Source organism: Amblyomma maculatum, chromosome 2 (assembly GCF_055883805.1).
Source record: "Amblyomma maculatum isolate TAMU_Amacu chromosome 2, ASM5588380v1, whole genome shotgun sequence".
Classification (NCBI taxonomy): Eukaryota; Metazoa; Arthropoda; class Arachnida; order Ixodida; family Ixodidae; genus Amblyomma; species Amblyomma maculatum.
In genome coordinates, this window is record NC_139345.1 from 183875618 (window position 1) to 183890177 (window position 14560).

At 42.1% G+C, this 14560-nt stretch overlaps 1 pseudogene; it reads right to left on the bottom strand.

Moving 5' to 3' along the window:
* Positions 1-3840: 3840 nt before the first annotated feature.
* Positions 3841-9152, bottom strand: LOC146200583 (uncharacterized; annotated as a pseudogene).
* Positions 9153-14560: the final 5408 nt, after the last annotated feature.

The following is a 14560-nucleotide window of genomic DNA, read 5'->3' on the forward strand; positions in this document are numbered from 1 at the left end:
GGTATATAACAGATTCTTAATATTCATGGTTCGCATCCATTTTCTCTGATTCATAAGCATGCTTCTTGCTGACTATGCTATTTTTAAGCTTCTCATTGTCAAACAGTCCCGCTGTTTTGGATACTGTACATCATTGCTTGCTGCTAGCGATGTTCAGTGTTGTATGCACCTCTTGCTGTGTTGAAAATTTCACGCACCCAGTCCTGCACCATAAACGCACATGCGAATCCATGCATATGTTTAGATTTTTAGTCCCATTCATTTCATTTATCATCCCAAATGTTGAAACATTTTCGCATTTTTTACATTATAGCGCCTGTGGACAACAGCTACAGAATAGCATATAATAACGCTACATTACTGCGTATCATCGATGTCGATCATAACAGTACTTGAGTTTTGAAGTGCCCTATATAGCATTTATTTTAGTTCACTCCCGTTCCATTTCAGAAACACTCCTTGAATTTCCAGCAATTTCATGTCACCTTTGCTCTATTTATATGTGTGGCCTGCACTGCTCGAATTCTGTTAGGAAGTTTATATTTTCCAGCCTCAATTGTGCTATCGTATTAAATTGATACTTCGGGAAAGTTGTGTGGAACTCAAGGCAGTAGAGTTTTGAGAACCAAGTTTGAAAAAACCACTACCGCTCACTCATGCGACAACAATTTTCGTTGCACCTAGCGGTGTACACAAAGAGGCACTCAAGAACATTCTTGATGCCCTAAAAGTCAATAACGTGATGCCTCTAGACAATAACAGTTGTCTTCTAAGGTGTGAATGGTAGCATTGGTTTGCAGCTGCAACATGATGCTGCACAGCTTCCCTTAGCTGTTACTTTTAAGGCAACAGTGGCTCACTGGGACTTAAATTAAGACGTCTGAAAAACATTTTCAAAGAAATGGGCAAATTTTGCAGCTATGGAGACTATGTCTAACCACAGTAATGTTTTAGAAGTGAAGCATTTGATTTTACAGCAGTAGCCAGCTACTAAAAGTGCATCCTTTGTTTGCTCATATACCTCTCTTCTCTTGATGTGGCTGATCTACTGCAAGATGTTCATCTTTCCCAGCAGCGTGTGTTGCTTGCTGAATTTTTGTGCAAAGCACCATTACATATATTGGTTTCCTTTTTCACCCTGCAATCCTTTGCCTGTCATGCTTTTAAACTCTGTCCCATTATAACTTTCTTTACACAACACTTAATGAATTAACATAAAATAAACACAATTTATGAGGACAGATTGACAGTATCACCCGGAAAATTTGAAAGAGCACTTCTAACAAAATAGAACCATAAACAGCAAATGGTAAAGCTGCGTTGAAGAGCACCTGAACAAACCGCACTCCATTACTTGTACTATAATAAATCCTCATTTGTACGATGTTTTCCCAGAGAAAGCAGGAAACACGGAAAATACAAAAACTCAGACGGCCAGAGAATACAATCACGACAGCCCATTGCAGTGGTAGAACTGTTAGTTGGCGATGGTATCTTCACCCGCGTCAGGCAAACCATTCGAATATATTTGCGTTTTCTTTTGGTTGCAACTGAAGAATAATGCTTCTCTCATTTATATCCTTACTGCTTTGTAGTCTTTATCGCCATTGCAACGCCTCAGTTTGCCAGCCAAGACAACGCTTCGACAAGCGCTCATATGAAGACAAGTCTCCTTGTCGAAACGGTGGCTTGACTTACAAACTGACGCTCTCCCTCAACTCTTGGTCAGTCGTATTTCATACTGTGTAGCCATCGTTTTCTCATTCTACCCTGGATCTAGAATAAACTTGAAATTCCTGTTAACAATCGCGTACACAATGATTTCTGGTTGTGACAGTCTTCATCTAGCAGTCAACAAATGGAAGCATAGAAACATGCAGGAAGAGATCTGTATAAATAATCTGAAATTCCAAACCTGCGTCATTTTACCTAACATTCAGTATGCCAAAGGGAAAAAAAAGGTTTTGCAAAAGATGGCAGCATCTGTTAAGTCCAAACCACTTTGATGGTGTGCACCAAAAATATAAACAATAATTCAAACAAGATGTCTTTTTTTATTTTTCCTAGTACGATACAGCACAGAGAATGTTGTCTTCCATGAGGAGAATACTATGCGGAAAGTGCTCAAGTAACGGAAACAGATTGAAAATTTATTTTTTGTGCTGTTCACGAAATAATGTCGTGTGGGAATTACACTCGCAAGTTGGTATATGTCCTCACAGTCTTAGTGAACAAAGTTATCTGCAGCTCCAAGTGAATGAAGTAAATTCCAGTGTATGGTAAGCTCGGCATGGTTTCTTTGCGAAAAGCATTTCAGTTTGCAATCAATGTTTCTTCACACATTCTTTATCAGCTTCTTAAGAAGAATAACACACCAACAATGTTTGTTGCACCCTGCAAAAAACTGGGATTGAAAAAAGTATGGAAAAAATTGGAAGTGATTTCTGCAGTGCCATTTCATGTTTCCCCCTATGCGTACAGTACACAGGGGCAGTTGGAGTCTTTGCTTCTCGTCACGTAATGCTACAAGTCACCCTGTTAACATTCCTCTATATGCATCATTGCATACCATTCATTACTGGCTGCTCTTGTTTCAGGAGCTCGGGAGCTATAAATTTCGAACAAAAATTTCGTGCCTTTCCTAATACGGCATCAAAGAATTTCTTGTCATACACAATATCTTGCACAGGAAATGAATGAGGACTCCACACAACAAAGTGGGCAATGTTTTTTTGGCACACATGTAACTGCATCTGCATTTGGGTGTAGTAGGAGTCTGTCGCTTTCAATTCCTATCCACTGTCAAGCCAATCTACATCTTCCAATGATGCGTCCGGCTCACGCAGAGACCAGAGGCACTTGACTTCCAATATGCCTACTTCATGACAGCTGCACTCCCAAAGACCATCAGGAAATGCTCCTAGGAAAGGGCTCTGTGACAAAACATCCCAACCATTAGTACAGTGCTGTTGTAGTATTTGGTATTTCCTCATGTGATAAAACGTACTAGGTTAATTGTGATGTTAAGAAAAAGTATTCACAATTGAACATACCATTCACCACTTTTTGCCTGCTTAACACAGACGTGCGCACAGGGAGGTCACTGCGCACAGGGAGAACACGAGGGGGGGGGGGGGGGGGCTCCTAATCGTCTCAGGGGGCGCCAAGTCGGCCCGTACCTTACTCTGTCGCACCTGCGCCGTCCTTTTTAAAGGTGCAAGATTATGTCCAAGCAGGTTTTTTTAATTTACTGGCAGCCAAGGACCCATGCTGTTCACCTACACGGGCTGCTTACTTTAACCCCCTGAAAGCCGGCAGCACAAAGAACCGTTGTGAGAAGTAGGTTGTTGCGCCATTTTCAATTTCGTATACATGGTGAAGCTTGTTTGGTTATATAAGCACACAATATTTTGTATTGGAAGGGGGAAAACAAGCGCTCTGAAAGCCACATAATGAGAAAAGAAAATTACAGGAAAAGCACTGACTCTTATTACAGTTAGCGCTTGTCTTGTCGTTTTTTCCCTGCACGCGCACTTGTCAGTGCACGTTTTTCTTCTCCCTTTTATATTAAGCTATGTACCATCTGGTGCAGTTAAAAGTTTTGTCAGTACTTTGTTTATGTTGCAATTTCATCGAATCAAATAAAAATATTTCTTACAGTAATTCCTCGCCTTTGCACGGCGCTTTGGCCGTAGGGGCCTTGCCGGGAATAAAGCTCAGGAGGGGAGGGGGGGGGGGTGCTGCGGTGAAACTTGGCTCCCCCTAATACAAAACCCTGCACACATATATGCGTGCAAGTGGTACTTGGTGCAGCCTCGAATACAGATTGCTTGCCCAGAACATTGTTTACTAAAAATGTGATTTTGTGTCACATTCCCATGGTACAATGGCTCCTTTAGGTTCTATAATAACGAGCACCTCAATTCCCCTTCAATTGTCTGCTTTCCCATGGTACATGTTTCACCCTTGAAGGATATCAACCTCTTGCTCCTAGCCATCTAGCCACGTTTTTCCACATCGCTCCTAAATTCTCATTCACAACATCATAAGGACACGTGGATTTAAAAATTTGGTTGGTGATTTATTATGTGAATATAAAAGCACATCACATCACAGAATGAAAATCATCCGTTCATTCCTCAGCAAAGTATTAAAAAGCTGCTGCGCCTTGTGCTAGAAAATTTTCATTGTCACAGTATTCTATAAAGAATACGGCAAAAAAGATGGGTATGCAACAGCATATCATGGGCATATGCGCAATGCTGATTTCATTTCTACCTTTGTACCTATGACGAACCCAATGTCGTGTAACTTGAAGTCTTTGTGATTCGACATCATGTAATCTGAGTAATCCTTTTTCGCTCCAGCCTCATGTTGCTTCCCCCGCTGAATTCCCTTGGTATTCACAGAGTACTTCTCTTGCAGGACAGCATTTATAATATTCTTCGGATCTGTTGATGACTGGCGTGTCTTGATCTGGTATGTTTAATGAAAAAAACACATACAGGCCACACTAATGTTCACAGTAGAGAAAGAGGAAGACGATGGCTACACAGCACGCAAGAGAGCCAAACAATGGTTGAGGGGGAACCACGGGTTGCAAGTCAATGCAATGCAAAGTTTTGTCAAGCAGACTTTTCTTCATCGGCTAGACAAGTCCTCTTTTCAAAACGTTGCCTTGGTTTGCGAATTGAAGTACTCTCTCAACCTTTGTTCATTTCTTTTTTGCACTTATATGTGCACTGGCAGATGTTGCGTGACTTTATTTTGGCCTCGCGGCAGGTCACCATGTGTGCAGGGCCTACTGGGAGGACAGTTGCGCAATATGATCACACCTTGCCAGGATAATTTGGAACACAGCTTTCTTGTTCATCTTTTAAACTACATTGCAACTTTGCATTAAAAATATCAGTAGTAGCAGAAAGACAGGCAATGGCACTCTTTTCGAGTGCAGCAGAACACTCATTATACCAACACTGTCCTGAAACATCTTACTACTCCTAGTGTAAGATATATTAACAAGTTATTACAATTTTGTCCATTCACAGACAACGCTTTAGGAATATTTGGGATTTGCCCATACTGCAGTTGTGTTCACTATTTAAGAGTGTTATATAGTGCAAGTTTTGAGATTTTCGGTACCGCCGCAAACATCGCTTAGAAGGATGTCTCACTTTCTAAACTGGCATTGTCACTTATCTACACTTTCAGGTTTCAGGGATATTTTAACTCGGGGTGGTCCATTGTAGTACAGTACCACATTTAAAAAAACAATTTACAATTTGAGCTTTCAAGACTCAAAAGCAGGGGCTAATGAGGTACAAACGTCGTCATTGACAGCCGCTCTCACAAGCTATCTGTGTTGTTCACCGCATCCATGACATGCAATCCCGAGATTAGGAAACAATCGCGCTCACCTCAAGCTTATCCACATCGAATTTTACGAAATATTTAGGATATATACTAACTATATTTATTCTTGTTTCAGTTTTGTGGTAAGCATCTATTGCTTTTTCTGCATTTCTCAGGTGCAGGATTTGCAAAATCACTCAACAACAAAAGTAGAATTGTTATGCTTCACTCTCAATATATGCATGGCATGCAAGCCACAATACATTTCTTGAATCCTCACCCTGTGGACGAGGGAAGCAGTGATTCTGCCAAAGCGGACTTCAAACCACATAGGAGTGTTGCCTTGTTGCTCTTTCAACTTTTTGTATCTGACGCAGGGGCACAAACAGGTTCTCTAGAAGAGAATACTTTGTTGAACCCGTTCTCTTGCAATGTCTGCATAATGTACAGATTGTGTAAGGCGAAATCCAGCAGCATACAGATTCAAAACAATTATATTGAGCACTGATTAGCATTGCAACCACTCAATGCCTTTTCTACACCAAAATGCACTTTATTTCCTCAGTTGAACATGCCCATGACAGCACAACATGCGAGGTTATGAAGAGCATATTTTGAGATTTCCTGTACGTGCAGAAAACATGCACTTTGAAGGAAATGATCAAAATCTCATCCGTATGGCATGGGGCATTTCTGTTTGTTTGAATAGCTACATAATTCCTTCCCAAAGTAAGCTGCTGCTGTAAGTCAAAAGCATTATTGAGTTGGCCCTTTTGTGCATGACAGCGACATAATAAATGCACGTGTGTCGTGATGAAATAGTCTTAAATACCAGAAAATAATGTATTCTTGAGCACATAATTAGCAATTTTTTAATAGAAAAATAATACTGCCTGTCGTTGAGCGGACTGCTGCCTTTTTTCCCATCGTGCCGTGGGCAAAGAGAAATATTAATTAATAATTTTGTTGCTTGGTCAACCTGAATCTCCTCAATCGTACTAAGCTTCATTCTGTGATAATTTGACCATTTCCTCATGTTTTGCATGTAGGCAGCTGTTTTACAACATGTAGGTAGCCTCGGGAAAAACTGTAACGAAATTAAACGCAATACCATGTTCGGTTGTGCTGTTCTGCTGCAAGCTCATAACTGAAGGCACCTGCCGTATGAATGTGCGACCTGTGGTCGGCTTTACATGGTTTAAAAATAATATTTGAAGCTCTCAGAAAGTGGTGCTGTGATCAACTATCTGCACAGCATAGCAGAGCAGCTACGTGACTGCAGACTTCTGTCAATCTCAAATGCATTGCAGAGGTACTCATGTCACTGTGAGCAATACACTTTTGGAAGTGCTATAATTTCTGCACATGTTTCTCCTGGTAGAGCCACTGATTATATTCGATGTTAATTCCCTCACCTGAATTTCCATCCTCATCTTTTTACAATTTTGTTCTCTTTGGCTATGTATTATCATGAAAGAAATGCAATAATAAAGGTCCCGCTGTAATTGCTACAGGGGAGGAAGATATGCGCTTTTGCACAGCTGAAAAAGGAACTGACTTAATGACTGAATTGCTAATAATTTTTCTCTTAAAATTCTTATCCTGTGCTCCCCCTCTAACACCTCCAATATTATTACTTATCTTTCATTATGTTTACTGCTAGTTATAACTGCAGAAACTGCTTCAAGTGCTTACCAGTTCTTAAAATAAAGGTGTTTAGGCTCTGCTGCGGCACCCTTTTCACAATAAACGAAACAGTGTGACACATAAATCATACATGAAATTATATCATGAAACCTATATGGCCGAGGTTCGCTATTTTCTCATTGCAAACAAGGTACCCCTGTAGTGGGGTTGAAGTGTCTATGTAATAAATGATTATGATCGGTCCTCGAAGCTTTCCACCACTAAAATTCCCGACCACGCAAGTTTGTATCAAATAGATCGCGGCCTTCAATCTGTTCACAATATTGTGCGACCTGATCTTTCGGCTATTTGAACATAACTATAATAACCATCACAGACTTATATATGAACCCTTCATTTTCACCTTTGTAATAAATATTTGACCTCACTGGGCAATGTTTGTAGGTAAGTTTTTCTACAATGTGCTGTAAGAATCGTGTTGCTTTAGAAATGAAAATAATATTTGTGCACTGTTAACACACCTCAGAAATGTGTAACATTTTTCATCTTCCGATGCCGAGTCTGTCTTCTCAGGATCCAGTTTCGGTATAGATGTAAAGATTACAGCTTCTGGCTCGACTTCTTTAAGGCGTTCAAAGATAGCCCTGTCTGTTTCATGAAATGTCTCGCTTATGCTGTCCGGTTCAGTAGGCAACAGACGCTTCTCTTTTCCTATCTTTCTGAAGCTAATGCTGTCAATTGGGACCATTTGCACCTGTGTTTGACAATACACTACTATGAGGGTTCCTATCATTACAACATTTAAAAACTCTTCACCCAGTTCGAAACCTTTGAGGACCACGCACAGGGATTTGATGTGCATGCACGTTTTCAGCTGCGATCCGCACTGTATATTCCATGGCATACAGCAGAGCAGCTACGTGACTGCAGACTTCTGTCAATCTGAAATGCATTGCAGTGGTACACATGTCACTGTGAGCAATTCACTTTTGGAAGTGTTAAAATTTCTGCACATATTTCTCGTGGCAGAGCCACTGATTAATTCCCTCACCTGCATACTTTTCCTCACATTTTGAAAATTTTGTACTCTTTGGCTATGCATTATCAGGAAAAAAATGCAAACATGAAGGTATCACTTAAGTTATTTTGTTCTTGCGCTGCTCATGTGTCCATTAGACCGTTGATGACTGAGGTGTATTGCGTGACGTCAATTTACAATCCTCACACTTGTGAAATTAATGTGCTTTTTTGAACCTTCACTAATGAAAATACGTTGTAGAAATTATTCAACAAAGCAGATTTGCCCACAGCAGTTCACTGTACTGTACAATTAGGTGTTGACATTGATCCTGAGAGGTAAAAGCCACCTTTTAGCTGAATGACTTAACTTTTTTTATTTGCTCCTACACTGTTCGGCTACCCACAAACTTCACTGACTGATGTGCCACATAAGGTGAGAATTATTACTATGCTTCAGGTATTTCTATGCTTGGAGAACAGTGCTTTCAGTCATCAAACAAATAATGTTGAAGCAGTGCTCGGAAGCCGTAGTTGAAACCGATTGCCTTCTGGCATGTCACAAGCTTGAGGCAATTTTTTGTGCGCACAATAAGAATGCGGCATGCATGATTAAAAAGTTTCTTTCTTCCAAGCTGACCAAGTACTGCGTGCTACGTGTCATCAAATTTCACTCACAATTGTAACCTATTTTTGAGCTTTCTGGTTCATATTTTTCATGATACGAGAGCTGCTGGAATTTCAAATCGCTCCGTCAATATATTTACATATGCAGTTTCTGCATTATGAGGGATATATGTGTTACTGCATCCTTCAATTGTTTTGAACTTGAACCTACGGCAAACAATGAATGCATGTTTACGTTTTCTGCATTTCTTGTGCAAGTGAGCAGGAGCAGAACAGAAAGAATATGGCAAGACTTATCTCTCATGCAAGTGTACACCCAGTCTGGTACTGAATACTGCATTAAACGACAGTTTCTTATTAATGTGCAACGTTGAATGTAAATGCAGGTACCCAGCTTTGCATGTGCAATGGCCGGTTCGCACTTGGCCCGTCATGCTACACAGTGCAACCCGTGCGCGGTGCGGGATTCCAGTGGGCTGTTGTGATGGAAGAATTCTCGCGCATATGATATGCACATTGCTGCTGGCTGAATTCTACATTTTGCAGTCCCGAACAAGGCCTGCAGAGAAGAAATATTTTTCACAATTTGGCGAAAAGCATGCATGCCCGTTGATGACCTTGCGTGCACCACCCTGATTCAAAATAATTGTATGCCTCTAGGGACTTGTATGCCTGGACGGTATCTGCAGTAAAGCTACTCGGAGAAAAAATTAAATACACTACAATGTTTGCAATGCCCAATGGTGGCAGAGCGCCCGCGTCAGTTCGGAGGACTTCACAACTTGTTTCAGGCAAATCAAATGGGTCCGGGTGCACAACGCCGTCAATGCGCAGCTTTTCATTATAGCGCTGTTTATCCGCTTCTGACAAGCCTTTCACGTAGTTCGACATCGCACACTGCGTTCCCTTGCAAGTACTGCAAGTATGACGATTTGCGGGACTGCGATCAGAGCACAGTAAACCGACCGCGCACAGTTTGCAGACTATCATGCACCACGGCGCTGTCGCTAGCAGACGCTCCGGAGTTGGAGGCGGCCGCGTTGGGTATCGCCAGCTGCGCCGTCGTCTACAGCAATGGGCGATTCTCGTTCGGTCCATATCATCGTGTGGCGTTTGACAACTGCTTTTTAAATGTAACTCTGCCTAGGATCTATAGCTTGAGCGGCAGTATTATCAAGCTAATTTACACCATGCGGCAGCGTATCGGCATATCTGGTGGGCGAGAACCGCGTCGTCTGCTCCATCTCAGTTTCGCTTTCACTCCGGCATTGTTTCCGGTCAACAAATACGATTCGCTTTAACACGCACATGCGTGAACACAGCAGTGATTCTGCCTTTATTGACCATACTGCTTCAAGAACACTGAAACTGAACTTTTTCTAAGGTTTTTTGTCTTTTTTACCCCGCCGCAAGGGGCGAGTTGGCTAGAGCGGCTCGACCATTGAGCAGCAGGAGGTACGTTCGGTTCAAAAAGTTGTGTCATAACGGTCGTAACGGTAAGCATGAAATGGTGTGCGGTACGTCATTCGAACCCGAAAGGGCACCTGAGAGCCCGGACAGGATTCCTACTAGCGATACATATGTTACGCACTTCCAGTTTTGAACTTTGGGTGCATCTGGAGCGGATTTGCTTTCACCTGCTACACCGTCGCTGCCCTCGCGGCCCATGGAAGTCCCGTTGACGCATCATATGCTAACGTGTTCGAGAGTGCTTTTGCAGTTTTATGACATTCAGAAGTCAACGGTCGCAGGCCCGTTTTCGACTGGAGTGCAGAGGAGTGATTTGGGCAGTGCGCGTCTCTACGAAGATATTCGTGCTTATGGCGATCGATCATCTTAGGGATATATCTGTAGACGGTAAGTTTGATAAAGTTGTGCTGCAGACGTGTGCTCTTGTGTAATTACTTCGAGCTGCAAACCCGCAGTTTACGGTGCCACACATTTGAGCGTTTATTTTCTTTTTCCCCGGGGTATCGATGTGGCTCTCGTACATCGTTCTGCGCTTTCTCTGCGGTCTCCTCGTCTTTTTTTTTTCTTTCCGTACTGCGCAGACCATGCCTGCACGGACGTCGGTTTATATAGCCTCAAAATGATTTCTTATTACGGCATCCATGTGTAGCAATCGCAACTACATATGGACTCATTTTAATACTTACCGCGCCACTTAGCCACGGTCGATGTTTTCAGAGAGGGACGACGTCGTCCCTCGGTGTCTCGACGACATCATTACTGGCTTACGCGGCTCCTTCACGTCGACAGCACTTGGAATGTTTTTTTATTATTATTATTGTTTACTTCTGGCATAAAGCTTGACATCGGGGAGTGGTATGAGATGTTCACAAAAAAAAAAGGACACTTGTGCGACTCACCTCGTAGAGGTGGGGGTTCTTCTGCAAAGGCGCCGCGCATATTTATTTATAAATATGCTTCATAGAGGTGTCAGACGCGCATTGTAGTTGCATACGTACATTCATGGCCTTAAAATAATCCATCTTAACAAATGACTGCTTTCGTCGGCGCAAAGTCAGCTTCTTTGTAAATAGTTCTTTACATATGTTTTCTATGGGCCGCGCTACCGCGATGCATTTCAAACAGATTCTAGACAACGAGGGGTTTTAAACGTAGATTGCCTCCGCAATAACGCAGCATACCTTGTCACACACTTCTTCAAAGCTCTCGCCAATGTTTTACGACCGGCCATCACAATTCTGGTGCTTTGCGAAACGAGCAAAATGTTGCGGTAAGTTGTGTTTACATGTGTTTCTAGGAGTCGCCCTCCCATCTCGCACCCCCATACGTTTCGCGGTGTTTTAAAAATACTTCGCTTCGGCAATAAAATTTCATACTTTCGTGATCTGTTTGAGAATGTTCATGGTTGCTCTGTATCGAATAACAACATCATGGGTGCCTCGTGAAATGCGAAAACTGCTTCGGAATATTTCAGTTCCTTGTATTCCTATGGGTTCTAAGCCTACTTTTCACCCCCAGTCGGCTGCGACGCCGCGAGCGCCCCCTTTGTTTGTAAACACGGTGTGGTCTATAGCCTCCTCTAGTCTTTCACCCTTGTTAGACCGAGTGTTCTTCGTAGGCCCCAGCCGGGATGCTTTACGTTTGAACTTTTTTGGATCCACTTGTGGAGAAATTCTGTCCACAAAAAAGTGCAGGGTTCTCCCCTCTCAACTTGACTGTAAACAGATACCACTCTATTCCTCATTTTCTATTAGCGTCCATGCACATACCTAGAAAGGACAAGACTACTGGAAAGTGAAGGTAGCGAAATTTAGGAAATGATATTACAGCATTCCTTTAGCTGAAAACAAAGTCTACGTTTTGTAGGTAAGAAACTGTATTGTGCTGAACACATTACGTGAGAAACTAAAATAACCACGATAATATTGTTGTCTCTTTCACCTAGTTTATGTCCATAGGCTCCTCCAGGATTTCAAGAATTGGTCTGCTAACTTATCACAATTTGATGTAACTGCAAGCACAACTCCACAAGTACATGACATATCAAATGTGTGCGAATGAACTTCAAAAGGTGAGCCAATTGCTGTACACAGGCACAATTCGGCACTTCAGCAGGACTAGGGAATGTCATATTGGACATCAAAGCTACATATCACCTATAAGGTTTAGTGACGAGGAAGGCCTTGCACTGATTTCAGCCACACGGATAACTTCAGTGCATTGCAGCACCTGACTCAGATGCATTCTTGCACTCTACCTCTAAAATTCAGCCACTGAAACAAGGAACCTAATGCAAGCTCTTATACTGAGTGTTTTTTTTTATAAGTTGTTTTCAATACTTCAGCGCCTGGCTGCATGACTGAAATGGGTAGAGGAACAGATAAAATTGTTCATACCTTCTAAGACTTTATATAGCTACAAATTGTTTCAGCCTCTGAAACAAGGTTCTATTTAAGATGTGGATATAAAAAAAAACATGTAACCGCAAGCACTAAAAAATGCCCCACTATCAAACCATGCCTAGAGAAGGGTGAGGATATGCTGCCTTAAGATACAACTGTCCTTCATTAAAGAGTTAGAGTAAGAGGCTCAGTTAAACGATGTTAGACTAAAGTGCAGGCAAATTAAAACAATTCGACTAAAGTGCAGGCAAATTAAAACAATTAAAGGAAGCTTGAGGCCTTTCATTTCAGATACGCTTGCATGGTACGAGTAGTTTTGCAGCAAAAAAAAAAAATGCGTAGCCTCATTTAACACTGATTCAAGAATTCTTGGAAGTTATCTGCATGGTTTCCTAGGCATAGCGAGGGTACTTATGATAGCTTTATGAAACAGCAGTTTTATGGGGACAGCTACACGAGAAAAGAAATGGTGTAGATAGTCTAGCACGCAATGAGCTTTTTACCATAAAATACAATAGTCAGACAGTAGGTAGACTGTTTTCTACTTCAGCTCAAGCCAGGTAGGGACAAAACAAAAAAGGCAAGGCATGTGCGAAAATTTGAAGAATATTTAACAATGGATTGTTTTGACTGGTGACAAGTGCAGCTGGACCAGACTCAAAATCCACATGGCCTTTATACAGAGAGAAGTAGCCGCTTCCCTGCACACGCTATTAGCGTCCACGTAAGGTGCTTCATCACCTGTCAAAGGATTGAAGCCCATTTTGTTTCTGTAAAGGAATTCATTGGCTGCAGATACGCCCACGAGGAAGTTAGATGCACTGTGCCACTCCGATACAGCATGAATTATCTTTTTGTTAAGAGGCATTACCCCCTGGAAACATTGTGCCCAAGTATTACTGTGCAAGTAAAGTAAAACGTGAGCCAACTCTACACGTGACAAGAATGCTGCTACCCATCCATTACAATACACCGCTTACTAGACAGTGCAAAGCAAACAGGTTATATGCTGTTATGCTGTTAAATTTCATAGCTGAGTACTTTGGAAGCATGGCTGCTACCGATTAAACAAGTGCTCTTGTGGTGGCCTCAAATAAAGTTGTATTGGTCCCTCCTTTCCTTCTTTGCTGTGTCATTATCACTATATGTCGTGAAGCCATAATTACAAGGTGCCAACAGGAAGACCACAAAATAAGCTTGTTAAATTTTAGCATGTTGACACAAAATACTATAGGAAGGCGGAACACTGGTGGTCTTATGAGCGCTGCACAATAAAAGACGTGATAAGTGTGGCACTGTACCGTGTTGAGCACCGGAAACTGCTGCAACAACAAGGCAGTAAGGTCTGTAGGGATCAGAGGGGTATAGCTGAGAGTATATTTCTTATGATCACCACTAAAACGCCCATTGTCACCGGACTGATTTTCTTTCGCGTCTTCTGTGCTTCCTGCATTTTTAATGTTGCGTCTTTTAACAATCCCGCATGAACAATCAGATTGACCAATCTGATTTCCTTTCGCTCCTTTAAAGCTTTGGGCGCAACCTTACGCATTAACGTGTGCCATACATCTTTACTGTCGCGCCTTTAAAAATTTTACCGCATGAACCTTTGCTGTGAACTTGTGCGTAAATTTATCTGACTATACTTTACTGGTCCATCAGCGCATAATAAAAGCTCGAGACCGAGGGACGGACGATTGCGGGCTTGCATTTTGTACGAGTGATATGTTGTCTAACTCACTATCAGACGAAAAGAAAGGGAGGAATAAAATTTGCACGAGACAAAACGCAAGCTTCGCCCGCAGTTTCACGACAGAGCAGGCAGCGGTTGAGGCGACGAATGAACTTTCTAAAGCCGCTAGACAAGGATGCTCGCATCTCTCACTTTTACCCAGTACACTCCTGAAATACGTATTCTGCATTATGCTGGACCTGGTGGATATTACTTAGCAGCGCGCGTTGTCGCTATATGGTCGCCTTGGCGTGCTCGATAATTGTGGTACACGTGAAGTACTACAGTCGTAATCCTGCCGATGCGTACGCAA